Source organism: Protopterus annectens, chromosome 17.part0, assembly GCF_019279795.1.
Source record: "Protopterus annectens isolate FY-2018-M chromosome 17.part0, PAN1.0, whole genome shotgun sequence".
NCBI lineage: Eukaryota > Metazoa > Chordata > Ceratodontiformes > Protopteridae > Protopterus > Protopterus annectens.
The window spans coordinates 603,493,915-603,521,896 of NC_056751.1; positions in this window are offsets into that span (position 1 = coordinate 603,493,915).

Genomic DNA, 27,982 nt, shown 5'->3' on the forward strand with positions numbered 1-27,982 from the left:
CCGTCTGTCTTTCGGCCCACATACCTTTGGATCAGGAAGTGATTCAGAGTTGTAGCATCAGTGCTGAGTTCTGAGAGAATGGCTAGTCCTGAGATCTTTGGAGCTGTGCTGTCTCTTTCCCTTGGGGTTCCAGCTGTAGATAGCTCAGGTCAAAGATCAGCCTTGGGGCCAGGGTTAATCAGTGCCAGGGGTTCTCTTTCATCTTCAAATCCTGAGAGACCATCAGTGCTGACAACGGCTTCAGGCTTCAAGGCTTTTCAAAGGGTTTTGGGTATACCCAAGGAAAAGGCATTTTCATCTAGCTCTGTTCCACCCAAACTCCATCTAGATCTTGTTGCTTCTCATCCTCCTGCCAGAACGTTGGGACCTTAGGTTTCTGAAACCACATGCTGCGTTAGCTCCCATTCTGATTCTGAACCATCTGTCCTCCCAACAGAACCAGTTCACAAGGAGGTGTGCTAGTGAAAGCACGTAGCATCCCCTTTGGAGTCGTCCTTGGAGGATGCAGATTTAGATGAAGGTGAGGGGTCCCCCCAGTCTCCCTCAGAAAACATTACCTTTGGTGAACTCCTTGAGCATATGAAACAGAGAGGGAGATGATCTGCTGAAGATCCCTCATGGAAGAATCTGTATTTTTGGAAGCCTTCGGTTCTGGCTCAGCATCATCCTGGGTGGTACCACCCTTTGATCCTCTTATTAATCTCATAGCGCACTAGGCTTGGAAGGACCCTGGTGTGGTGGTTCCTACCCAAAAAGCTGGCCAGGATTTTAGCAGCTCCTACGGACAGGAAACATTGGAGCAAAGGTCCACCAGTGGATGTTATGTTCATAGCAGTGGCCACAAAAAAAAAGGAATTATCTGAGGAAAGTTCCTCTGTCCATCCCCCTAACAGAGATTCTTTGGCATTGGACAGTTTTGGGAAATTAACTTGCTCTTCAACAACCCTTGTCCTTGGGTCACTTAATTACTTGGAGCTTGTCATCAATTTCCAGAGAGGCATGACTAAGGCTCTCTCCAAGTCTGTCTCTGGAGTATTGCCTGCAGATGTTTAGAAGAGAGTGCACTTCCAGCCCTCTACACTGCAATCAACCTCCAACATAGTTAATACAGCTGATGGCTTAGCCAATGCAGGAGGCACAGATGTTACAGTAATACTGCATGACTGGATATGTCTTTTTGATTCCACGGAAGGCTTTAAGACTTCCTTCATTAACGCCCCATATGATGGCTCCACACTTTTCAGAAATGAGTCAGCAGGATGGTAAAACTCTCTCTGCAGTGGGTATCTGTTTTTCCACCCGATAAAGATCATTCTGTAGGAATCAGAAGGCTGGGAAAAGATGTGGTTTCATATGTCACATAGCTTTTATCATGAGTGTCCTGGTGATAGACCACCACATGGCAGAGTTAGAGGAAATTGCAAAATATGTTGCCCAAGAGGCAGACCACATAACCACAGCTTCCATGGTCCTTTTACCGAGAAACCCTATCAGCATCCTGTAAAGAGTTGCCCAACTGCTGCACTCTGGAGGCAGTCTGGGGATGCTTATTATTGCACACCTAAGCCTGGCAAAATGTAAAAGATTTGGGGATCCTAAAGATAATTTCGAGAGGCAACTCTATTCCTTTTTCCTTTTCTCTTGTAAAAAAAGAAGGTTGTTCCCAACATATTCCACACAGTTAGTCATAACTAGCAACAGAAAAAATATTCAAGCTGCTACAAAAAAGTGTCATCTATCTTGTCCTTTGAGACTACCAAAGAACATGGGGGACCTCAGACCAATTTTGGATCTCGGTCACCTGAATCATTTCATAAAACAAAGTTCCCAGTGGTCAGAGTTCAGTCCATATTACCTCTGCTGAGGAAAGACCATTGGATGTGCTCTGTAGATCTCCAGGATATTTACTGTCATGTAAAAATCAAGAAGTGCTCCAAGAGTTTCCTCCATTTCCAGCTGGGAGCCAATCACTACCAGTTCAGAGCCCTGCCTTTCGGTGTGACCATAGCCCCCAGAGCATTAACTAAGATAATGGCAGTGCACTTGCGCCTTCTAGGGATCCAAGTCATCCCCTACCTTGACAGTTGGCTCATAAGTGCTGCTTGTGAACATCTGCTACTACATCACTTGGACCTTCTGCTCCAGTTGTTACTGGACCTAGGTATAACAGTAAAATTTGCCAGAGATGGCCTGCACCTGTCACCCTTGGGATTCAAAATACTGGATAAGGCTCTTGCCACCCCTGTAGTACCTTTTTTAGGCAAGGTTCAAATGACAAATTCACCACCGCAACAGGTACAAGCAAGCAAAATCTGAGGGTAATGCTACTTAATGCTAGAAGTCTAAACCTCAAAATGCACTCACTCGAGGCACTCCTTAAAATGGAGAACATCGGCATCTGTACAGTGACAGAGACCTGGCTCAAAGCTCCAGAGAGCACCCCTGCATTACCAGGCTATAATTCATACTACACCTTTCAGCCACATAACCTAGACCGAAACACTGAAGGCGGAGGCTTGTCCATATTCATTGAGGATATCCATACCTCCAGGTTAGTTGCTCATCATAATGGATCCGAGATTATCCAAGTGCAACTAACTCTGGGCAAGACTGCATTCCAAATTGTAGCTTGCTACAGATCCCCCACCATGCCCTAGGATTCCCACTCATTTCTTGATACACTGGAAAATATTAGGGTACAACCTAACACCGTCATAATGGGCGATTTCATCTACCCCGCCATTAACTGGGAAAACTACTCATTTAACAACTCTTGTGCTCAATGTTTACTGGAAATCATAAATTCCAACGCCTTGGATCAACTTATCCACACCCCACCAGGGGCAGCAATATCCTAGACCTGGTCATTACCAACATGGGAAACCAGTGTTCCATACCAGAGGTCAATTCCTCGTTGGTCAGATCCGACCACAAGCTAATCACCCTAGACATCCACCCCCCATTAGGGAAACCACCGTAAAAACATGTCTCCAAAGCCAACCTCACGCTTCTTAAGACAGAAGTAGCAAACTTCACGACACCCATCATGATGGACAGTAGAGGTACTACTGCTGAATCCTGTACAAATGCACTTTATAAGCACTTACATGAGTACATGGATCATGCAATCCATAGCAGAACCAAGATGCTATCCTTCAAAAAAGGAAGCCAATCTGATGGTCCCCTGCCATAAACAAACTCTACAACAGAAGAAAGAAGCTGTTGCAAAAAAGAGTAAAATCCCATGATTGGAGGGACTCTGAGATCCCTCATAAAATCCTCCAAAGCTAGTTATGAAAACAAAATCGCCACTGATTCTAAAGACAGCCACAAAGCATTCTATAGCTATGTCAAGAATCTCAATGGCTACACTCAGATCTGCTCTGAGTTACAGCACAATGGCACTAAATATACAGAACCAACTGATGTTGCCAACATCCTGGCAGATAGGTTCACTGCTAACTTTACCCCTCTCTCACCCCCTAAAAGGCCCATCTCTATACCGGAAGAATGCAAAGCTCCTGTAATCACAGCTGCACAAGTAAAAAACACACTCACCAAAGCCAAGAACACAGCATCCATGAGGCCTGACAACATCCCAGGCTGTGTTCTACATGAACTACAAAACGAACTGGCACTCCACCTAAGTACCATGTTCAATCATAGCCTCACCTCAGGCTTTGTGTCCACTGAATGGCACACAGCAATGGTTATCCCACTCCACAAATGGGGAGCCACCACGGACTCCGGGAACTACCGCCCCATTAGCCTCACAAGCCAGGTCTGCAAGGCTATGGAACGTATCATCTTGGAACTTATAAACAATGACATTGGTAATCTCCAAACTCTGGACCCTACCCGGTTCGGGTTTGTAAAAGTCAGATCATGTCTCCTAAACCTGATGGACTTCTTTGAAGTGGTCACCAAAGCCGTAGATGAGGGTAAGGTGGTTCACACAGCCTATCTAGATCTCGCCAAGGCTTTCAACGCCATCCCCCACTCTGGAATTATAGATAGTCACTAAACTAGGTATAAATCCCTATGTCCCAAGATGGGTTGCCATCTGGCTCACTGACAGAACCGACTGTGAAAGTAGCAGACTCCAAATTCAACTTCAGACCAGTGACAAGTGGAGTACCACAGGGTTCAGTCTTGGGTCCTCTCCTGTTAGCCTGTACTTCAGAGAAGTAGATACCAAACAGAGAAGGTCTTTGGCTAACAAAGTTCGCAGATGACTGCAAACTAGGAGCCATAATCAAAACAAACGATGTGGACAGCCAACAAAAGGGGCCTCACTGAGACAGTTGCCTGGTGTCAAAGCCATAGCCTCAAGCTCAATGCCAAAAAGTGCATTGTCATCCCTTTTGGTAAAAACTGTGTACCCATGAACTACCACATAGGCGGTAGGCTGCTTAACACCGAAAGTGTGATGAGACCTTGGGACACAGGTGGACAGTAGTCTCTCCTTTGATAATTACATTGCCACAGTAGTCAAGAAATCCTTCTACGTGGCACACCTCATCACAAAAGGTTTCTCATCCAGGAAAAAAGAGGTCATTGTTCCCTTCTACTCATCACTCATTAGACCCATTATAGAGTACAACGCCCCTTTTGGTATGTACCTCACAAGACGTCTACAACAACTGGAAAGGCCGTAAAGTACCTCACAATGTGGATTACCAGCCTCAAACAGATGCCCTACGCAGACCGTCTCAAAAAACTCCAGCTTTACTCTGTCGCATATCGCCTACTCAGAGGCAAACTCTGCCTAGCATGCAAAGCTATGTCAAACCCGGAGCTGTTGGACATGCTTCACTTAAAGAAATCCCAATCCCTCCGAGCTACATGCTCTAGGGACCTAAACCTTGTCACTACAATAAACAGAACATGCTGAAGGGATAGATTCCTGTCCCAGAGACTTCCCATACTCTGGAACAAACTACCTATCTGTATCAAACAAAGCTCCTCATTAGCACTCTTCAAGAAAACTCTTGATTGGATGGGAGATGGGAAATTCACCCCGGGAATCACTTCTGTGGGTCTGCTTGACAGGGGCACAGGAAAATAATTTTCTTGGGTGGCAAAAGCCAAGGTCCCGTTTCGCTAGGCTTATATAGGCCCTAAAGTACCTTCCTATGATCCTGTAAGTGTCCGCTGTTACCAACCCAGCAGATAGAATTCATTGGATGCTACCTCGACACAGCTCTACAAATTGCCAGCATTCCTCACTACAGGGTTACATCTTTACATCTAATGGTTATGCAGGTGATTCCCTCTCCTCCAACCCATTTGATCGCAATTCTAATGATTCTGTTGACCCAGTATTATATACGAGTGCTTCAGTGGACCTGGAAGTGCAGTGGTCCCAGAACTTTCACCTATTACATAATGAAGATTTGACTTGCAAAAATTTGCAGGCAACACATCATTTCATGAATAACCTTCTGTTCAGTAAGTGAAGGATGGCTTTTTCACACACATCTGCCAGAAGTATTAGTAACCACAGAAGCCTTTTTTGGAGGATGGTGGAGGAAGCCAACTTTTGCATCAGTGTCTTGGAAATGAGGGTGGTGGTCCTAGAATTGCAAGCATTCCAGGATGTCCTCCACAAGGGTGTAATTTCCATACAGACAGCATGGCTACTGTGTGGTACATCAGCAAACGAGGAAACCTGTTCTTTTCCCTTGCGCCAAGAGGCCATGTGAGTTTGGCAGTAGGTGATATCTTCACACCATTTTCTGATAGCAGTGCACATCCTGGGGTTCTTCCAGTGTTCTGGTGGACAAATTGAGTGGGACTATCCTAATGCCTCACAACTGGTCCTTCAGTCCAGCAGTGGTAACTTTAATTTTCTGTCACTGGTGCCAACCTTGCTGCAACTTATTTGCCTCTTAATTCAACAAGTGCAGCAATTACTTTACCCTGATCCCTCCATAGGATCAATCACCGAGGGATGCTCTGGTAGAGTTGGCCCCCGACCCTCCTTTATGCCTTCCCTATGATTACCACTCAGGAGCAAATTCATTCAGAAAGACAGTACAATGCCAAAGTAATCATCATCACCCCCTCTGGTCTCAACAAACATGGTTTCCCTTGCTGTGGCTTCTACACGTTCATCTCCCTTGGATGCAGATCTTCTGTCTCACCCATCCGGATAGCATCCTCCAGACCAGACCATCATGAAGCTAACAGCTTGGTTTATCCAGTTCTGACAGTAGCCAGATATGGCAGGCTTAACAGTATGGTTGTTGAGATTATTTCAGCTTCCCAGCAACCTGCTACATAAAAGATGTATCACAACAAATGGAAAATATTTTCTATTTGGGCTGTGTCCACAGGTTTGGAATTTTTTCAGCTCCCATTCTATACATCTTGGAATTTGTGTCTGAACTCTTCACAAAGGCTGTAGTTAGTCCACTATGAGAATTCAAAATTGCTGCCATTTAAACTTTCATATTGGCACAATAACATTTCCATAGCTTCCTTCCTCCCAGTATAGACCCAGTGATATTGCTGTCATGCTTCAAGCTCAGATACAACCCCCTTTTTGTACATGAGGCCACAGTGGACATCAAATATCTAACTTGGAAAACAGTTTTCTTAGTGGCGGTCACATGAGCCAGATGGATTTCGAAATTACAAACACTCTCTTGTAAACCTTCTTATTTGATTTTCCATAAGGATGATGTTTATTTCAGTACTAATGCATTGTTCCAAATGTGGCATCAGAGACAAACTTGATTCAATCTATACATGTGCCAGTATTTTTCTGTAGATTCTCAGACAAAGGGGAATACACATTGGACATGCTGTAGATGTTCATTGTCAACTCAGGTTCTATCTTCATCTGACAGAACAATTCAGAAAATTTTATCAACTGTGTTTTGCTTTCTTAAAACCAAACTTGGTAGCGCTATTGCCAAAGTTGCACTGTCATGATGGTTGTCAGACTGCATTTTAATTTGTCTGTAACGAGGAGGGTTTGCCATTACAGTCCACATCATAGGCTTATTCAACAAGGGGCAGTAGCCACCTCAAAGGTTTTTTCCTAAGAGACTTCCCATCAACATTTGTGCAGCAGCAACTTAGTCCACAGCTTTGTGTCTCATTATAAATTGGATGTAGCATCCAGATCTTGCTGCTCTTTTGGTTTCACCATCTTCAGGAATGTCCTTTCTTGATAACACCCTGAAAGACAGCCTGGGAATATGTCCCATATGTTGAATTGTAAGAAAGTAGACAACATTGGATACAAGAAGTTATCTACTTACCATAATGATAGATGTCCTGACCAAGTCACTGTTGCAGTTTTCTTAAATGGGTTGTAGCTCACCGATTTCCGGCCAGGGTACCAAAGCTTTACCCTTGTATGTTGTATGTCTGGGCAATGAACTTATCACTTAGGCATCAGGATATAAAAGCAGATGTATTTACGAGGTCCTCAGACTGTCTCCCTGTCAGCCCGAATACAGGTCGTTGCACCTGCCTGACTGTAATCATTTAGTCACTAGCTACTGTGGCTTTGCTTGTCAGTTCACATAAGTGCCCCTTTGGGGGACCTTGTATTTCTTTTCTGTTTTGCTGGGGGACCTTGTATTTCTTTTCTGTTTTGCTTTTAATTGTTAGATATCAGCTAGAAGATTTAAGTGTGGTAGATAAATTCTGTACAAAGACTTGCACACCAAGTGCCTGATCTGTCTAGGCCCTGAGCATGACTATAAATCCTTTTCCATCTGCAAGTTTTGTTCCAAAAACTCTCCAGTCTAGGCTGTCCACTCTTTTAATACCTTTCTTGAGAGCCACCATCTAAAACATTAGTCCTAGTCCACTATGACCAGATGTAGGCTTCCCACCTAAGAAAAACCTTAGAGACCTAGTGAGGATTCTCCTGCTATTGACTTGGAATCGAACGTGCCCACTGAGGTGGTCAAACCAGATATACCCATTGATTTCCCGCTAGTCCTCTGCTGTGGCCTTGCCCAAGGCTGGTGTGGCTTCTGATGCCTTTCAGATGAAGGATTCCTCTGATAAACCACAAAACATTGTACTGGAAGGCCCTCAAGGAATTAATTTCCTTTTGTGGGAAGAGATCCCCAGAACCCTCATAAAAATACATCCAGGACATCACCCCTAAAAAGAAAAAAACAAAAACTTAAGCACTCAGGATTCCCTGCTGCATCCAGAGAAAAAGAATAGTTTGATTTTTCTCAGGGGCTGTTTAAGACAATCATGTCTCTAAAACCTCCTCCCTTTTTGACCTTTCATACCACTTCACATAAACAAACCTTAGGTTCCATTTCATCTGATGAAGAACTGGATAGGGATTTGGATCTTTCCCTTGATTAGTTGTCCCCATTACAATCTCCTGAACAGATTTCATCAGATAAGGGAGAATGTCCTATTCCTATGTTGCAGTATTAAACAAAAAGAACAGGTGCCAATACAGGTGTAACACTGCCAAACAAATCAAACCAAGATACACCTCACAGCCAAAATCCTCCAATACGAAAAATACAATTTATTCACAGTAAAAGGTTAAGCGCTTTCATCAATCGACTTAATCAGAACCATGACTACATACAAAACCATTACTTAAATATAAAAACCCTAATCATAATTGGATAACCTAATAACCAATGATTAAAATGATCTGTCCTTAAAGTGGTAATTCCAACTGCAAAAAGTAATGTAATGGATAAAAACAATAGCATACTATATGTTGCTTTAAAAATATTCACACAGAATACAATAACAAATGTATATATAAAACCCTATATTATACTAAAAATGTTAGCTGTATCATAGGAGCACCACAAAGATGTACATATTATCCATGGGTGATCTGAAATAACCCTAACATGAATAATAACAGTTGTCCCACAAATTGGAATGCTGTTAATAATAAAACCGTTAGTACATAATCAAATAATACAAATACATTATAATTTATAAGACCTAAATTTCAACTCTGATTTAATGCTAACATGATCATTAAGCCCAGGTGGAACAGTAGCATTTAACTCTAACTGCCATCTAGCTTCAGCCCTAAGGAGTTGATTGGTCCAATCACCCCCTCTGATATCTTTACCTATTACTTCCAAAATACCAAACTGAAAAAAGTGTTCAGGAAAAGATTTAATATGCTTAAATAATGCATTCTTTTCATCATGTTTAGAAATATTGTATAGGTGTTCATAAATTCTTCTACATAGCTTCCTTTCCGTCTTTCCCACATAATAATGCTGGCAGGACTGGCATACTGCTAGGTACACAACTCCAGATGTATTACATGTTCCTGTCCTAAACCTGACTTTAATATTATAAGGACTCAAGACCACCGAAGGGGTACAAATAATGTGTTTGCAATACTCACAAGCACCACACTTTGCAGTCCCCCTATTATTAACTTTCTTTATCTGTCCATGGTTCTCAAATAGACTTTTTAAACTCCTGTTTACCTTATAGGTGAAAGTGGGTTTGTTGCCAACACATGTCCATAAGTCCTGATTACACTTGAACATATTCCAATTATTGCTAATAGTATTTTTAACAAAAGCTGAAGTTTCTCCCTCGATCAACACCATAGATTTTGTATAATCTAACCTATTATTATTAGCTACTACAGGGGTAGTGTCAGTGGTACCGAGTAGTGGTTTAAATCTGGAACCCCATTCATTAACCACTTGTTCCTTAATAACTTTTACAAACTTTAAAGGGTAACCCCTTGCTCTAAACATATCCATCAATTTATCTGTTTCAAAAATAACAGAATTAATGTCAGAACACATTCTTACTACTCAAACCATTTGGCCCTTCACAATATTTCTCTTAACATAATAGGGATGACAACTAGAAAAAGCCAAATAGTCATTAGAAAATGTCGGTTTTCTATATATGCAAGACTGAAAACACTCCTTATCTAAATCTTTGTACAAGAATACATACAATAATTGATATTAGAAAGTCCGAAGGAACCAGTAAATTTGAAATACTCACATTTATCATTTAAAAAATCCATAAATAGTTCGTGATAACCATCTTTCTTCCATAAAATAAATAAATCATCTAAAAATCTAAGATAAACCAACCATTTATCTGAAAAATTACTATGAAAAATAAAATTACTTTCCCACTTATACATAACTAAGTTAGCAAAAAGAGCGGCACAGCTGTTTCCCATGGCTACTCCAACAACTTGCCTAAAAAATTCCCCTTCAAACATAAAAAAATTGTTTTTTAAAATGATTTCCATCAAAACCATAATGAAATTAATCATAGTGTTACCAAGGTCTGTCTTTTCCAACAAAGCCTCATGGAAGAATTCTAAGCCCGTTAAAATACTATTAGCAATAATTGGAATATGTTCAAGTGTAATCAGGACTTATGGACATGTGTTGGCAACAAACCCACTTTCACCTATAAGGTAAACAGGAATTTAAAAAGTCTATTTGAGAACCATGGACAGATAAAGAAAGTTAATAATAGGGGGACTACAAAGTGTGGTGCTTGTGAGTATTGCAAACACATTATTTGTACCCCTTTGGTGGTCTTGAGTCCTTATAATATTGAAGTCAGTTTTAGGACAGGAACATGTAATACATCTGGAGTTGTGTACCTAGCAGTATGCCAGTCCTGCCAGCATTATTATGTGGGAAAGACGGAAAGGAAGCTATGTAGAAGAATTTATGAGCACCTATACAATATTTCTAAACATGATGAAAAGAATGCATTATTTAAGCATATTAAATCTTTTCCTGAACACTTTTTTCAGTTTGGTATTTTGGAAGTAATAGGTAAAGATATCAGAGGGGGTGATTGGACCAATCAACTCCTTAGGGCTGAAGCTAGATGGCAGTTAGAGTTAAATGCTACTGTTCCACCTGGGCTTAATGATCATGTTAGCATTAAATCAGAGTTGAAATTTAGGTCTTATAAATTATAATGTATTTGTATTATTTGATTATGTACTAGCAGTTTTATTATTAATAGCATTCCAATTTGTGGGACAACTGTGTTATTATTCATGTTAGGGTTATTTCAGATCACCCATGGATAATATGTACATCTTTGTGGTGTTCCTATGATACAGCTAACATTTTTAGTATAATATAGGGTTTATATATACATTTGTTATTGTATTCTGTGTGAATATTTTTAAAGCAACATATAGTATGCTATTGTTTTTATCCATTACATTACTTTTTGCAGTTGGAATTTCCACTTTAAGGACAGATCATTTTAATCATTGGTTATTAGGTTAAACAATTATGATTAAGGTTTTTATATTTAAGTAATTGTTTTGTATGTAGTCATGGTTCTGATGAAGTCAATTGATGAAAGCGCTTAACCTTTTACTGTGAATAAATTGTATTTTTCGTATTGGAGGATTTTGGCTGTGAGGTGTATCTTGGTTTGATATGTTGCAGTATTCATACTCTGGGATTTCCCGCCTCAGGCAACCCAACATTGGCTCCTATATAAAAGCTTAAGCCTGGCTGCTGTAGGTGCGTGGGACAGCACGCAGGGCTATAAACCAGGGACCATAAATGTGAGGTCTGCATACACAAACCTCAGAACTTTTCTGCCAGAGGTGACGTTACTTTGACTGCTTCGCTCCTATGACCGAAGACTTCTAAAGATAAGTACCCCGTTGGGGATTTTTTCTCTTACATACGCTTGAGTTTGGTTGCTGTTGATTACCCTTTAGCCATTGTGTGGGAAAAAGAGCAGATGTAACTGCGGGTGTCAGATACCGCACAAAGACTCTCACAACCAGTGTGTATTTTACTTAGGAAAGGAGCACGATCATAAGGCCTGCCCCATTTATTAGTCTTCCATGCCAAAGACCCTACGCAGATGACTGGCTGCACTTAACTTGTATGTAGAAAATCAAAGACTAAAATGCCTCACTCTCAGGATGGATCCCGAGTTGGCTGCCCAAGCCGAACAACCATAGAAGTAGGCCAAGGTTTCCAGGCCTTCTCCTGATGACGCTCTGCCTTCTGATGTCCCACTAACTACCGATATAGGGGCTGAGGGACACCCAATTACTCCATCAGCTTCGACGGTTCCTTTGGAAGAGGCCATTTCTGCAGCCACGGAAAGCATGTCCGTGGAGTTAATCCAGTCTCTGGCCATAACTGACGTCGAGGGGGAACCAACACTTTGTCGGCCAACCAAAACTTTTCCTGCTCCAGCCCAGGCCTCTGTCTCTAAGCCTACCCCTAAGGCCACGCCAAAAAAAAAGACTAAACACTTGAGCCCTACTCTTCAAGGAGCTCCAGATTGACAGTCGTTTACCAACTCACTAATGCAGGCCTTTATGACCCTTAGGCCCTGCACCTACCAACATTCCTGTGCTGAGCCCCAGACCACCCTCTCCTTCTTCCCTACCTTTAACCACTACTCATCAGGGAGAAGAAAAAGCAGAACCAGAGCAGTCCTACTCTTCTGAGGAATCTATTTCTTATGTTTCTCAAATTGCTTCACTTGTGGATTATTACTCTCCAGACAAAGACTCTATTGAAGGAGATTCCCCACCAGAGGACATTACCTTTGGGGAAACTATTACAAAAATGAAAGAGTACTTCAAGTGGGATACTTCCTTAATGTCAGATACCCAGAAAAGATATTTTGAACTTTTGCAACTTGAGTCACCATTCCCTTCAGCTATTCCACCTGTGCTTCCAGCTTTCCTGGATGCCTTTAACTCTGTCTCCAAGAACCCAGATTCTCAACCTCCTGCCCCTAAAAGGCCAGATAGATTTTATAAATTGCCTGGTGACCAGAAATTTCTCGTGAAACCTCCCCTGCTGACCCAGCAGTCATTGCTGTGTCTCCAGATAGACAGTCTAGGGCAGTTACCCCCTGCTTCACTTTTGCCAACAGATAAAGACAGCAAAACCATGGACAGAATGGGTAAAAGGTATACACCTCTACCCTGGCCTTCAGGGCTATTAATTACCAAACCCACATGGTTAAATATGCCCTGGAACTTGTCACCCAGACTTCCACCTTGCTGATTTCTACCCCAGACTATCCAACCAAAGCTGACATTGCATCAAAACTGGCTGTAGCTACACAAGTAGTCAGACACTCTATCAGGTGCAGTTACGATGTAGCAGAGGCTTCAGCCAAGTCAGCTGCCTCTACATCTGCCTTCGCAGATACTCCTGGCTTCGCCTACAGCCTCTAGCAGAGGATTTTTTAAATCTAAAATCATGGAGGCTCCTCTGCGCCACAACCTTTTATTTGGGAAAAACTCAGCAGAACTTTTCAAAAACTTACAAGAGAAAAGCAAAGAACTGCAGGACATTAAGCATCTGCTGGTGTTCCCCTTCCCTAGATATTATAGGCACTACCCAGCAAAAACATCCTTTGTCAGAAGGAATCCTTCAGCATCATGCCCTTCTTCCTCAAGGCCCTGTAGGGCATCCAGGAGACGGTCTTAATCAAGACCCCCAACCAAACAGCCCTTTCCAGACAGAGGAGGCCTCTCTTCAACACGACTATCCTGCTCAACTGCCTCTGTCTGCCCACCTTACCCACTGCCTTCCCTTCTGGAAATCCATCACTACAGATTTTTGGGTTCTTTCCATCATCCAAAAAGGATATTTCATATCCTGGATGGAAAGACCAAAAACAAAAAGAATTCCTTTCCATCGAAAAAATCAGCTTCATCTATTCCCTCCCATTCTAAAAGAACTCCTTACTCAAGGAACTATAGAACCAGTTCCCTCAAGACAGAAAGGACAAGGCTTTTATTCCTGTCTGTTCTTTGTGCCAAAAAAGGATGGTCCTTGGAGACTAATCCTAGACCTATCATATCTCGACCTTTTCCTGAAGGTTCTGTCCTTCAGGATGCACTCCCTTTAAACCCTCCTACCCCTCATCCCCTCCCAAGTTAACCCTCATCCCCTCCCAAGTCTTCATGGTCACTGTGTACCTAAAGGATGCTTACCTGCACATTCCTATCAGGCGATCCCACAGGAAGTTTCTGAGCTTTACTCGCCACTCCTCACACTTTCAGTTTACAGCCTTGCCCATTGGCATGTCTACGGCTCCCAGAGCTTTTACAAAGTCCTTGGCCCCAGCCATTGCCTATTGCAGAACCAAGGGAGTCCAAAGTTACCTTTATCTGAATGACATTCTCATTCTGGCAGAATCAGAGTCCACCCTATTGACTCTTCTCAAGTTCACTATGTCTCTCCTCCACAACTTGGGATTCACCTCAAACCTTCAGAAATCCTTGACTGCAGGATCAGGACTGACCTAATGAGATCCTTTCTCCCGCCAAAGTGCAGTCTCCTCCCATTTTCAAAACCTACTTTCAGTATCTCACCTTTCTGCAAGATAATTTCTGCAAGTTCTAGGTCTCATGGCAGCCACTATTCCCATGCTCACATTAGCAAGGATGCACATGAGAAAATTCCAATGGTACCTAAATAATGTGTGGTCTCGGAGCCAACATCCACTAGACAAATGTATCCCCCTTTTGCCCTGCCTGAAAACAACTACAGTGGTGGATTCAGCAAATTGTACAGAACCAGTGCATTCCTCTACAACTCCCCACCACCACCCAATCCATGCACACCGACACATCAGACCTAGGGTGGGGGGCAACATTACAAGATTTCAGGGTACAACAGTGTTGGACCCCTGCCCAGCAAAATCAACACATCAATGTCAGAGAAATGACTGCTGTCTTGCTGGCTGTAAAAGCTTTCCTTCCCATCTTGCAACCAGGGCTGCTCCACAACTTGTCATTTGGTATCTAAAAAAACAAGGAGGGACAAAGGTTTACCAGTTATGCTGGATAACCCTACAAATCTGGGATCAGAAATGTGGAACCACAACCTTTTCCTACAGGCCTCTTACATCCCCTCTCAGGAAAACAAGCAAGCAGACTTGCTCAACAGACTATCCTCTCTGCAACACGAATGGATGTTGCACAGGGATACCTTCCTAGACATCGTCCACCAGTGAGACACACCTCAAGTGGATCTGTTTGCTTCCCCCAAAACAGACAACTATATACACACTGCACCAGGGATTATACTCCTCTAGCCTGGAGAGTGAATGTCTTCAGCTTTCCATGGAAGGGAATGTTCCAATACACTTTCCCTCCCTTCTAATACAAAAGGTCCTTCTGAAAATCAAAAAGGAAAAACCAAAAATCTTATTGGTGACCCCCTATTGGCCAAGGCAACGCTGGTTCCCCCTTCTTCACTCCCTAGCCAAGGGCAATCACCACAAATTACCCCACAAGGTGGACCTACTAATGCAACAAAAGGGAACTCTCATTCACCCTCAACTGTCTCTGCTGCACCTATCTGTATGGGTGATCAACTTCTGATCCCTTTCAGACAACACTACTTAGAGGACATGCTCTCAGTCCTCAGGGAGGCCAGGAAACCAACTTCTAGGAATAACTATTTGTCTAAATGGCAGAGATTCTCAATAGGGTGTTCCCTTAAGGACAGGGATCCTTTTCAGACAGATCTGTAAATTGTCCTTAGCTGTATATGTGAGCTGTTAAAGGAAGGACTAGCATATTCTTTAGTGAAAGTCCACCTTACTGCCTGCTTGCCATTACAGCCACCACTGCATTCCAGACTGTACTTTAAACTTTTCCTGAGAGGGGTCTTGTATATCAGTCCACCAAGAAAACCCATCCCTCTTCCCTGGGACCTCAATTTCATGCTGGAAGAACTCACCTTACCTCCCTTTGAGCCAGCCAGCACAGCTTCTCTACAAATGTGCACATGGAAAACCATTCTTTTAGTGACCATTACCTCCGCTAGAAGAGTGTCTGAACTACAGGCCCTCATGGCCTGTCCTTACACCACCCTCCACAATGACAGGGTGACCTTGCGCACAAACCCTTCCTTCATGCCCAAGGTGGTGAACGAACTATCCTTAAACCAGTCCATTCACTTACTTCCTTCTTCCCCTCTCCAACTAATACCGCAGAGAGGATCCTTCATTCCCTAGATGTTCATAGACAACTTGAGATTCTACTTAGGCAAAACTAAGTCCTTCAGAAAATCTGACTAACTCTTCATCTCCTTCCACCCCACGGCTCTGGGTAAGGCAGTCTCCAAACAAACCATTTCCTCTTGGATCAGGAAATCCATTCTCTCTTGCTGCTTACATCATGCCAAACAATTGCCTCAAGGAGTTAGGGCTCATTCCACTAGAGGCTTGGCTACCTCCAAGGCCTTTCTTAGAGGGCTGGACACAGCTTCCATAATGGAAGCAGCTTCCTGGTCTACAGTTCACACGTTCACAAAACACTACAAGCTAGACCAGGTCTCTAGGGCCAGAGGAGGATTTGCCAAGGCAATTCTGCAGAGATTCTTGTAATCCTCTACCTCTGCCCCCTCCCTTCACTCCTTCTAGCTGTGGTACTCTCCCACAGTATGAATACTGGAACATAGGAATAGAAAGACAAAATAGTTTTGTAAAATCTTACCATAACCATAGATGTCCTTCTCTTCCATGTTGCAGTATTCCTTTCCATCCACTTTACCCCCATTTTCATACCCCCTTTTTTCTATCTCTACTGGATGGTTGGTCTTTGACCTCTGTATCCACTCCCTACATGGTAATCTGTACAGCCCTTCAAGGACATTTGCTTCTTAGCCTCAACTTGTTCTTTTGTACACCTTATTCTGGGGTTCAAGTTCTGAGGTCTGTGCATGTCCCTGGTTTATGGTCTTGCGTGTGACATCCCACGCATCTACAGCAGCCAGGCTTAAGTTTTTATATAGGAGCCAACACCTGGTCACCAGAGGTGGGAAATCCCACAGTATGAATACTGCAACATGGAAGAGAAGGACATCTATGGTTATGGTAAGATTTTACAAAACTATTCTTTCATTTTCTCCAGACTACCCCCCCCCCCCCAGAAGAGACCTCCTTTGGAGAATCCCTAAAGAGCATGATAAAACATTTTGAATGGCAGTACAGACAGGTGCATGAGGTGCAAAAGAGAAACTACAGTTTACTCAAGATGGATACAGCAGCCCTTCCACCAGTTGTCCCTGTGCTTGAGGTTTACCTGGATTCTTTGCAGGCCAGTTCTTCGGCTCCAGATTTGCAATTCCTTGTTCCAAAAAGACCATGTAGGTTCTATAAAGTTCCCGATGAACTCCAGTATCTTTCTAAAAATCCTGTGACAAACCCAGATGCAGTTTTCATGGCTTCAGAGAAACCTTCCAAGTTACTCCCTGGCATTAATGTTCCTTCCAATGACAGACAATTAGAACAATGGACAGGTGGTGAAAGAAGGTGTACTGCCTCCACCCTGGCCTCTAGGGCTGTAAACTATCAAACTCAAATGACCAAATATATGCTTTGTGTTGCATTCCTTAACAAAGGCCTTCATATAGCCTTAGACTGCAGATTTAAAACAGCTCATGCAGCCTTTAATGGCACGGGCTTCTCAAATAGCCAAGCACAGTATAAAATGTTGCTGTGGGGCCAGCCTATCCTTAAAGATTTTAAATCTAAAATTTTAGACTCTGTTGGATAACATCCTCCTTTTTAACTCGCAGGCTGACAGTCTGTCCAAGGCTTTGCAGGAACTCAGCTAGACTGAAAGATTGCCATCAAATCCTGCTGTCCACTGGACTTGGACTCCTCATACGCATAAGGCTCCCAGGAGAATATTTCCTGAAAAAACTCAGGATACCCCTTCTGGGAGGCCTCATTTCAGCAGCAGACCTCTCATCTACCCCTACCCATCACCTGAGCAGCCAAGCGCTTCGGATTGTGCGGAATGCTCCGCCTTTGGGATCGATTTAACCCACTGTTCTGCAGTTCCGCATTGAACAGTGGTGGCTCCACTTTGCAATTTTTGATTGGCTTGTATACCGCAATTAAAGCCATTTGGCATTGCGGTATACAAGCCAATCAAACATCTGCTCCTGATGCAAAGGGAGCCAATTGGGAGGCACAAAATGTGGCCAATCGCATGCCACTACTAGTTTTCACGCTACTATGGTATCTGTAAGATGGGTGTGCTGCTGTTTTTGTATTGTTTTGTGAACCCACCTTTATTTCGATTAACTGTACTCCTCTACCATTAACCAACTCTTCCTCATACTGCACTTGTCTCCTTCTCCCTCCTTTCCCATATCTATTCCATACCTTCACACCACATTCTCCAGCACCTTACCTACATAGCCAAATGGACCCAACACACAAGTCTTGTTATACAAACTTACTACTCTTAATTACAACTCTTGCTTCTCTTACAATTCCATAGACATTAACCTCCTTTGAACAATTTTCCCTTCATGAACATTGCGACCCCTTCCATGAAACATTACCTGTTTCTCTCATTAACCCTCTCAACCATAGTAACATAACCTCCACCTCTATCTATGTACTTCCAATGTACCATAGATCTACCCATATTACTTACTTGGCAAAAAAACCCAAACTATTACTACAAAATCCTTAAACTTGTTCAATATCCACAACCTCACCCACTACTAGATGGTGATATTCATCCTAACCCTGGCCCCAATACTGATATCACCAAAAACCCACCCTACCTACCTACACCAGCTATCTCCACCCTAAATAGATCATCCAACTCCCTTCTGATAGCTCACCTTAACATCCGTAGCATTAACAATAAAATCACCCACCTACATGCACTCTTAGATGTGCACTCATTCAATATTCTCTGCATTTCTGAAACGTGGCTAAAGCCCTCAACTCAGGACCATGAGATTACCCCTCCTGGTTACAACATCCTGAGATGTGACCGGATAACCAAAAAGGGTGGAGGGGTAGCCATTTTGTATAAAGCTGAACTCCAATTTTCACCCTTCAAATTGCTCCTACCCGCAGATACCATTTCAGAAATCCTTACTGCAAAACTACAAATCAACAGCTCCAAATCTATCTAATTTGCACCGATCTCCCCCCAGGAAATAACATTCATACCCTTGAAAAAATACTAAATTGCCTCTCTACCAACCTACCCCAAGAAACTATTATGCTAGGTGACTTTAATATAGACTGGGCTACCTGTAATTCCCCCAATCCTACCGATCACATAAATCTTTATGGATTCACACAAATAATAACCACTCCGACCAGAATCCACAAACCAAACACTAAAGAAAGCATCCTTGACTGGAGCCTTCTAAACAGTCACCTTGACTCTTATAAGCCAGGAACCCTTCCAGATGATATCAGTGACCACATGTTAACCTATATCATCAAACAAAAAACTTATAGCCCCAAGAGTAATATCTTTAAAACCTCCCGCTCCAAAATATTCTTTAACCCAGACAGCTTCCAAAATGAACTTAAAGCATGTGACTGGTCACCATTGTTTCATCTTGGACTTAATGAAGCAGTAACCTACTTTAATACCAAATTTCTTCAAATCCTTGACTACCACGCCCCCTATCGCTCTTCCCGAATTAGGACCAAAACTGCCCCTTGGCTCACAAAGCAAACTAGACAAAAGATGCTCCTCAGAAATAAAATCTGGGCCAAATGGAGAACCTCCAGATGCCCAACAGACCACCTCTATTTTAAACAGTTAAAGAAATGCCACCAAGAAAGAGATTCTCAAAGACAAAAAAGACTATTACCTCCACCTACAACAAACCCAGCAACAGCATCCACAAAAATTCTGGTCTGGCATTAACAAGCTTCTTCAGCCTGGGCACTCTAAAACTCCTGCCCCTTCAGGATTCAACCAAAATAACTCTAACCAGATTCCTGATGCTTTTAATAACTACTTTACTGATGCCATTCTATCCCTAGCTAATACTTTACCATTCACAACCACACCCCCATTGAATACCACTAATACCTCAACACCCACCTTTCTTTTACAACCTATACCTATATCCCTCATTTGCAAACTCCTTCAAAAACTCAAGCCATGTACCCCTTCCGCTGACAGTCTTCCAGCTGAATACCTGCAAATTGCAGCTAAATCCATTGCCTATCCCATATCCATCCTTATAAGTAGAACAATTTTAGAAAGCAAAATCCCTTCGTTATGGAAGGTTTCCCACATAATCTCTTTACATAAAGGCGGCCCATCTACAGAACTCTCCAACTTTCGGCCTTTCGCCTTGCTCTCTCCATTAGCTAAAATAATGGAAAAATGTATACACAGACAACTGCTTGACCACCTGCTCCAAAATAATCTTCTTGCCAACTGCCAGGATGGTTTTAGGCCTTACCATAGCACAACTGCCCTGCTATCCTTCTCTGATACCATAAACAAAAATTGAAACAACAACACTTTTTCTTCTGCATTATTTATTGACCTCTCAAAAGCCTTTGATATGGTAAACCATCACATACTTATTGACATCCTAAAAGCTCAATCACTTCATCCTCAAGCATTACAATGGTTTAAATCCTACTTAGAAAACAAACAGCAAGCAGTACTTTGGGATAATAATCTTTCTTCATCTCTCCCTGTGAACATTGGAGTACCACAAGGCTCTATTTTAGGACCCCTTCTATTCTCTGTTTATTAATGATCTACATATCAACATACCCCAAGCCACCTGCATACAATATGCTGATGACTCCACCTTAATTTGTTCAGCCAAGTCCATAACCTCTCTCCAGTCCCTAACCCAAACAGCATTTAACAGTGTTGAAAACTGGTTCTTGAAACACTGCCTTCTTCTCAACCCCAAGAAAAAACTATTGCTCTTTGCTCCTACGTCACCTCAACTGCACTTCACAGTAACTTCTAACAATGGAACTAACATATCCCCTGATACTACTACCCATCTACTGGGACTAACAATTGACAACTACCTTAGCTATGATGACCATATTAATTCCACTACCTTAGCTACAATGACCATATTAATTCCACTATTAAGTCTGTCAACAAAAAACTAGGCACCCTTTACAGAATCAAATCCTTCCTTACCCCTGTAGCTAGAATCACTGTTGCCCAGACCCACCTGATCTCCACCTTATTCTATGCTTCACTATTTACACTAATTTATCTAAAACCAGCCTCTCCAAACTTTCCACCAGTTATAACATAGACAGATTTGCTACTGGCTCCCCATTTAGAACTCATCACTTTCATAACCTCAGACAACTGGGATGGTTAGAACTGGAGAACCAACTTCTTTTTCAACAACTTGTTATCACCCAAAAGATCCTTTACTACCCTAATAACACCCCCATCCTCACCAACCTCATTGCCCCTACAAAAATCTTTCGCTCAGCAAATAAACTCCTAGTCTCATCCATTAAATCCAACAACAAAGCTGGGGACTCACTTTTCTCCAACGCCATAGCTAAAAGTTGGAACCATCTCCCTAGTGAACTTTCTAACCTTGCTTCCACTCTTCTTTATAAGAAGCATCTTAAAGGAATATCTAACACCTCACTGGCTTTATCCCTGTTCCAACCCTGACTGATATCTCTTTCTCCTTCTTGCTCTTTCTCTTCACTTTCTACTCCACTTTTCTATATAGCTTACCTGTAAAAGGACTTTATTTTTTGAACTCAAAGGACTTCTATTATTGAACCAAATAAAAAAAAATAAATTTCATTATTTTTCTTTGCTCTCTCAAATTTTCGCTCTTTGTATTTGTTCTCAGTTTATATTTACTAAAGGACTCTGTATAAGTGGATCTGACCCTTAAGAAAAAAATGTACCATAATTTCACTTTAATATTTCTCTTTACTGTATTTCTTTTGTCATTACTGTTGCTTGAAGCTTTTCTCCCTGGGCCTCTACTGAAAATGGACATGTATCCAGTTAGACTAGCCCGGTCAACAAATGTAAAATAAATAAATAAATTATGATGGATGTTTCTATAAAAATTCCATGACTCACGCTGGCTCTGACTTGAGAAAAGACTTCCTGGTGCACAGCTTCAAAATTCTCTTTGCTGACCCGAAGTGTATGGGTCTCTAATAATCATTCTAAAGTCAATGTATATTACAAGAAGCCAGAGGACAGTATTCACTCCAATGACGAGCTAACAACTGAGATCAAGCCTAATCCTAACAGACATGCAATATTAAATGCAAAACTGCAACCAATGTGTTATGCCGTATTTCCAACACTCCCTGAAGCACAGTTATCCCCACAACCTGCTACAACACATTCAGTTCTACAGCCCAGAACACAGACAGCCTTTTTCTTAGATAATTGCTCCAGTCTCTCTGCTCTGCTGAAGACTGTACAACCAATGGCTCATGCTGTGCGACTTTACCGCTGATTGGGCTTCCTTAGGAGACTCAGATTCCTATTGGTAGAAACATTGATATAAATAATGAAAGCCGCGTTATTGTTTTTTCTCCGGTTTGGGTTCTACTGATTGTTCCCCCCTCCCCTGTATGTTGGTGCGTAGTTTTTGTGTTGTATAATTGTAGTAGGCACATTATTTTATAGTAGCTTGATTTGGTTTATATCTGTGCTATTTGGACAAGAATGCAGCACTTGCACTTTGGGGTTCTCAAACTTTTCTTCCAACAGCTGGGGCTGTACCTTCCAGCCTGCGGTCAAGAGCATCTACCACAGCTTTCACCCAATCAGGGACAGTCAAGGTCATTTTTAAACCGTAATACTATTAACTTGAAACTGGCAGAATACAAAAATGCCAAATAATATATATTTTCGTAAGTAAAAGAAAATGTTCAGTCTGTCTTATTGAGTAAAATTTACCACTTTTACTCTAGAGCCAAAATCTGAATCAAAATCAAGAAGATTGAGGGGAATGATTGTTACCACCTGTCTCTCCAGAGCAGGACAGGCCCTATTTGGGCAATTGTGTCCTGAGAAGAATTGGTTAAATAGCAAATGTTTTTGGAATTTAAGATGAAACATTTCCTAAATGTCCACTAATAGTTGCATGAACTACTCATTTGTATTCAAATTACATTGTTATTATATAAAACTATATAACTCCAGTTCTACAACACTTAGCAGTTGTTTTAGTATAAAAAAAAAAGTGAAGTTCAGTCTTTTGCCTTGGTTGTATGTATGGCCAGTCTTGCAAATCCCTATATTTCCAGTAAAAAATCTCCCATTTTGTGCATCTGAAAAGGCAACTCTACTTCCAGCATCTGGTGAACATGACCAGTGAGTTCCTGTTGGTTCCTGACAAATGTCTTGAAATAAACAAAACTTTGATTTAAAAAAGTTCCACCCTTCACTATTGTATTAATGTACTACCTGCCCCCTTGAAATTGGAGCACCTACATTCTTGAAACTGAAGCACTATGTTGCTCATTTACAGACCTCATCATCATCATCAACCCTCTTCTTCCCATTATCTGTATCCTGTGGGAAGGCTGGCCAATTTGTCCTTTGACCTGCCAATCTCTTTTTACTTAGTCCTCCCTTACTATTCCTGTCTTCCAAGACAGTGTGTGTGTTGGGTTTTCTGAGTGCAGGAAGGGTTATTATTCAACAACTTGAGTGAATAAGCCAAAAGCTGATGAGGATGTATGACAAGGTGAATGTGTGTGCACGTGTGTGTCCGCATGTATATTTTGGTTGAGGGACCTTGGCCATGTTCAAGGTACGCTTTTTGCACAGTGCAAAAATAGGGTGTTCCATATTTTGACTGTTTGTCACACATTGCTATGGTCTGTGTTCCACATTGGCCTCTTAGCAGGTTGAGACCTATGCCCTTCACTCCATTCTCACTAAGATGTTCTCTTTCTGTTCCTGTCTGGGAAACACTCACCTCAGAAATGTGGGTCCAAAGTGTAGGTCAGTATGTGTGCATATACCTTTAAGGAGCTATCCAAGGGCTGGAACCAGAGTATAAATACTGAGCATGTGCGATCCTGACTGCCATTTTGTAGTTAGTTATTGAGATGTGAACATGTATGTAAGGTGTGTTTGTTAACTACTTTGTTCGTATTTAGAGATGCTACTATCCATCCTGATGTGTTTGTATATATTAAAGTATCTGAACGAAACCCCAAGCCGCCTTATTATTTGTAATAGAGACAAGTGACATGGTGTCAGAAGAGGCGTGTCTAAAGGACCTGAAGTCAGAACCGGCATGTGTAAAAGGGCCTGAAGTCAGAACCAGCATACCAAAGGGGCATGAAGTTTAAAACAGTTTGGCGAAAACGATTTAAGGCACTTGTCCAGATGGTGGAATATACAGCAGTGGACCATCCCAAAACTGTGCATACTTCGTAAAACAGGTCAGAAACAAATTTCAGGTATAAATCTTGCTCAGTACTATTTCTTATTCTCATAATATGAAACAGGGAATCCAGAATGTTCTAAATAATTTACCCATAAATATGTACAGTGTTGATAAAATATTCAAATTACTATGGAAAATGTTTCGAATAAAGTCCAATTGCATAAAACGAATAAAATGGGAAACGACCACATTTTGCAAAGCATATGTATTTTCATATTAAGCAAAGATATCTGAGTTTTTAGAAGTGTATAAAGTGTTCACATGTTTGTACAGTGTTACAGTAAAGCTGTTTCACAAAACACAGCCATTACAAGGCATATTTTGCAAAGTAAAGTATTTTGAAGATTTTATTGTGCATTTGGATGTTGTGGCAAGATCACAGAACTGTTTATTCGTTCATAATTATTAGGGCCCTATTTTCAGTGTGTTTGTGTATACTTTGTGGGCATGGTAGATGGATTTCGAAAGCCCAGTACACTTGTGTTTGACAGTAATATTGTTGAGAACTGGAGAGTGTTTGACAAAGAGTATGACATTTTCATACAGGCTGCATTTTCTGATAAAGATGGCCGTACAAAGGCATTTATTCTACTTAATTTAGCCAGATCAGAAGCTATAGAAAGGGAACACTCATGTGTATATGGACCTGCTATCTCTGCTGGATAGCGAGATAAGCTTCATATTGTTTTACAGGCTGAGTCAAGGGAGGACCCAGAGTGCTTAAAATGTAAATTTAGAAAAATGTGTAACCCCCAGACAAATGTTACAATGGAAAGGCACTTATTTTACGCAAGGGATTAAAAGCCTGGTGAAACTTTAGCAGCGTATATAACTGACCTGAGAAATAAAGCTAAAATGTGCAGATTTGGTGACTTAAGGGATGAGTTGATAAAGGACAGATGTGTGTGGTGTAAAAGATGATGCTGTGAGAAAGATTTTGCTTCGTGACAGTGATTTAAGTTTGAATAAGGCCATTGAGATTTTTCAGATATACGAGCTCACAGAAAAGCGCACAAATATGTTTACAAATGAGAACAGCTCTAGAAGGCATAGTGATAAAGCTCATATTGATAGTATCCAGCATGTTGTTAAGAGGAATAGGCTTTAGCACATGGCAGCCCCTGCCGCAACTACTGGTAAACCCCAGAACTTTCTAGCACTATCCAGACTTCGCACAGCCTCAGTTTAGCACAAGAGTGAGACAGCAAACTCAAATTATGGGCCCCAACCAAGTTTCATTGCCAACTATCATAATTGCGGCAGTAATCATGAACCTAAAATGGAAAAATGTGTAGCTTTTGGTCAACAATGGCATAAATGTAATAAATAGAATAATTTCAAAACATTTTGTAAATCAAAAGGATGTGGGCACTCTTATTAAAAGGGAACATTTTAAGAAACAAGTTGATCAGTTAGTGGCAACACCACTCTCTATGTTGGTGGTGTGTCATTGCTTCATGAAACAGTTAATCCAGTTGATTTAAGGGCAAAGAATGAAGTATTTTGTACTGTTCAGATAAGTGGCAAAGCCACAGAGCTCAAAGTTGATACAAGTTCTAAGTGCAGTGTTATGTCTGCGGCATGGGCACCGGAACTGTAGTGCCAGGGGGAGCCCCCCTCTTGTACAGCTGCAAGACCTGTCGGGAAAAATTAATGAAGTGGAGTTTTCATGGTAACATGGATTCACTAACAGAAGTTAAACTAAGTAAACTAGCTGTTCTTGTTCTCTTATTGCTCTGTGTTATAGGAGTTATGCTGCTGCTGTTCCATGGGTGCTGCCAGATCCAGTCATGCCAGTAAGGAGAGTTTTGTTCTTTTATTTGCAGGAGTTATGCTGCTCCCGTGTGTGTGTGTGTGTGTGTGTGTGTTATCATGTGCAAAATGCCCCAGTAAGGTATACATGGTGGTTAGTGTTACTCAGACTCAAACAAGATCTTGAATTCTTTACCCATACCACCACTTGTGATTCAGGGAGTTGAGTCCATAGCTCTCAACTGTCCAGATTTTTACAGAATATTTGGCTCATACATTTGGTCTGTTCTTCTTAAAATTTGTGGTTTTATGGCAAATCAGTGAGAACTGAATTCACTAAGTAATGATAGCCCTTTAAGTTTCAGTCTTCCTATCTTTCAGGAAACACTTGGCAACACAAAACACTTTATTTTAGCAACTTTCTAAGATTATACAAGCAATATTTAAAATTTGACCCTGGTTTTGGGCCTTTGCCCCCCCCCCCCCAAATAAATTTTGGCTTTTTCCAGATTTGTTGTGTTGCGAATTTAATTGATTTAGTTGAGTGTCAAGTTGATTTTACAAGTAACTGAGCTTCAGGGGAAGAGAAGTTTAGTGCTACTTATGCTAACCTGTTTGCATTGTTAGTAGCACAACAAGTAGTATACTTGCTTTTAATGCAAAAGACTGTGGGTTCTACTCCCACAGTATGAAGATGGATAGCTGATACTGTATTGTGTTGTATTTTAAAGGGAGTAGATGCTGCAGTCCTATGAATGTTCTGCTTTGGAGGAGTTACCTAGTAACAGTGAACATATCAGTTTGCTGTCCATTCCTCATTGCAAAATTATCCGCGTATCATTTTTAATGTAGCATGGGCAATTTATTATTCAAGGGCAACAGGCACTTTATTTGTTGTTGAAACAATGAAATATAAAGGTGTTTGCTAGTGGCAACCTCTTCATTAGTTACAGATTCCTTCATCGTGGAATTATTTAGATGACTTACTTATGCAGATATTTTGCATATTTACTGATATTGGTGGATTGTAATGACAAGTTTTGAGTGCCCTTTTATGGTTAGAGTTTTCTGAAATGGGTAGTTTTTCATTATTGGTTCATACATTTTGTTTCATTGCTTACTAGAAGACTGTTACAAACTACACATTTAAAACACATTCTAACAAGTGGTGCTGTATTATACAAGGAATATAATTTAATGCAATCAGGGTAATACAACCAGGGAGGTGAATCAAAGAACACAAACATGTATGCTTGCTCACAGGATGCAGGAGATCAAACTAGGGGAGGAGACCAGTCACCAGTAGAGTCCCCCAGGGTTCAGTGCTGAGACTTTTTCTGTTTGGCGTATACATCTCAAAAGTAAAAGGAAATACCAAAGGGCTGTGGCAGACTACATTTGAGATGACTGCAAACTAGGAGCAGTTATTGAATCCCCAAATGACTTAACCATCATGAAGGAAGGTTTGTTCCAAACAATAACTGGTGCCAGAATCATGAATTGAAACTAAACTCCAAGAAATACATTATCGTATCCTTTGGGAAGTCATCTAATCCAGGGAACTGCCAAAATGACAATGCCCCCTGAGAACTGACCCAGTTGTTTGGCATTTAAGAACTTGTGTGTAAAGTGACCTAACTTTTGAACAACATGTGCCCAGAGTCATAAGAAAGTCTTTCTATATTGCACAGATGATAAACAAATTGACTGTGGCTAGATCTAGAGATGTTATTGTCCCTTTTACAAAGCCCTCATTAGGTCAGTCATTTTGTATAATGCCCACTTTGGCATGTATCTTTCCAGACCCATAAACAATTGGAATACCCACAGAGATATCTTGCTAAAGGGATACAAATTCCTAAAAATTAGGTCTTGCATGGACTGCCGCAAAGATTTATCACTATACTTTGTATCCTACAGAGTGCTTAGGGGTGATGTGTCTGGCATACAAGGCATCTTCCAACTTAATACAGATGGGACCTACTGAGCATCAGCAAGAAAAATGGCATCAAAAATACTCAATCCAGGTATCTAAA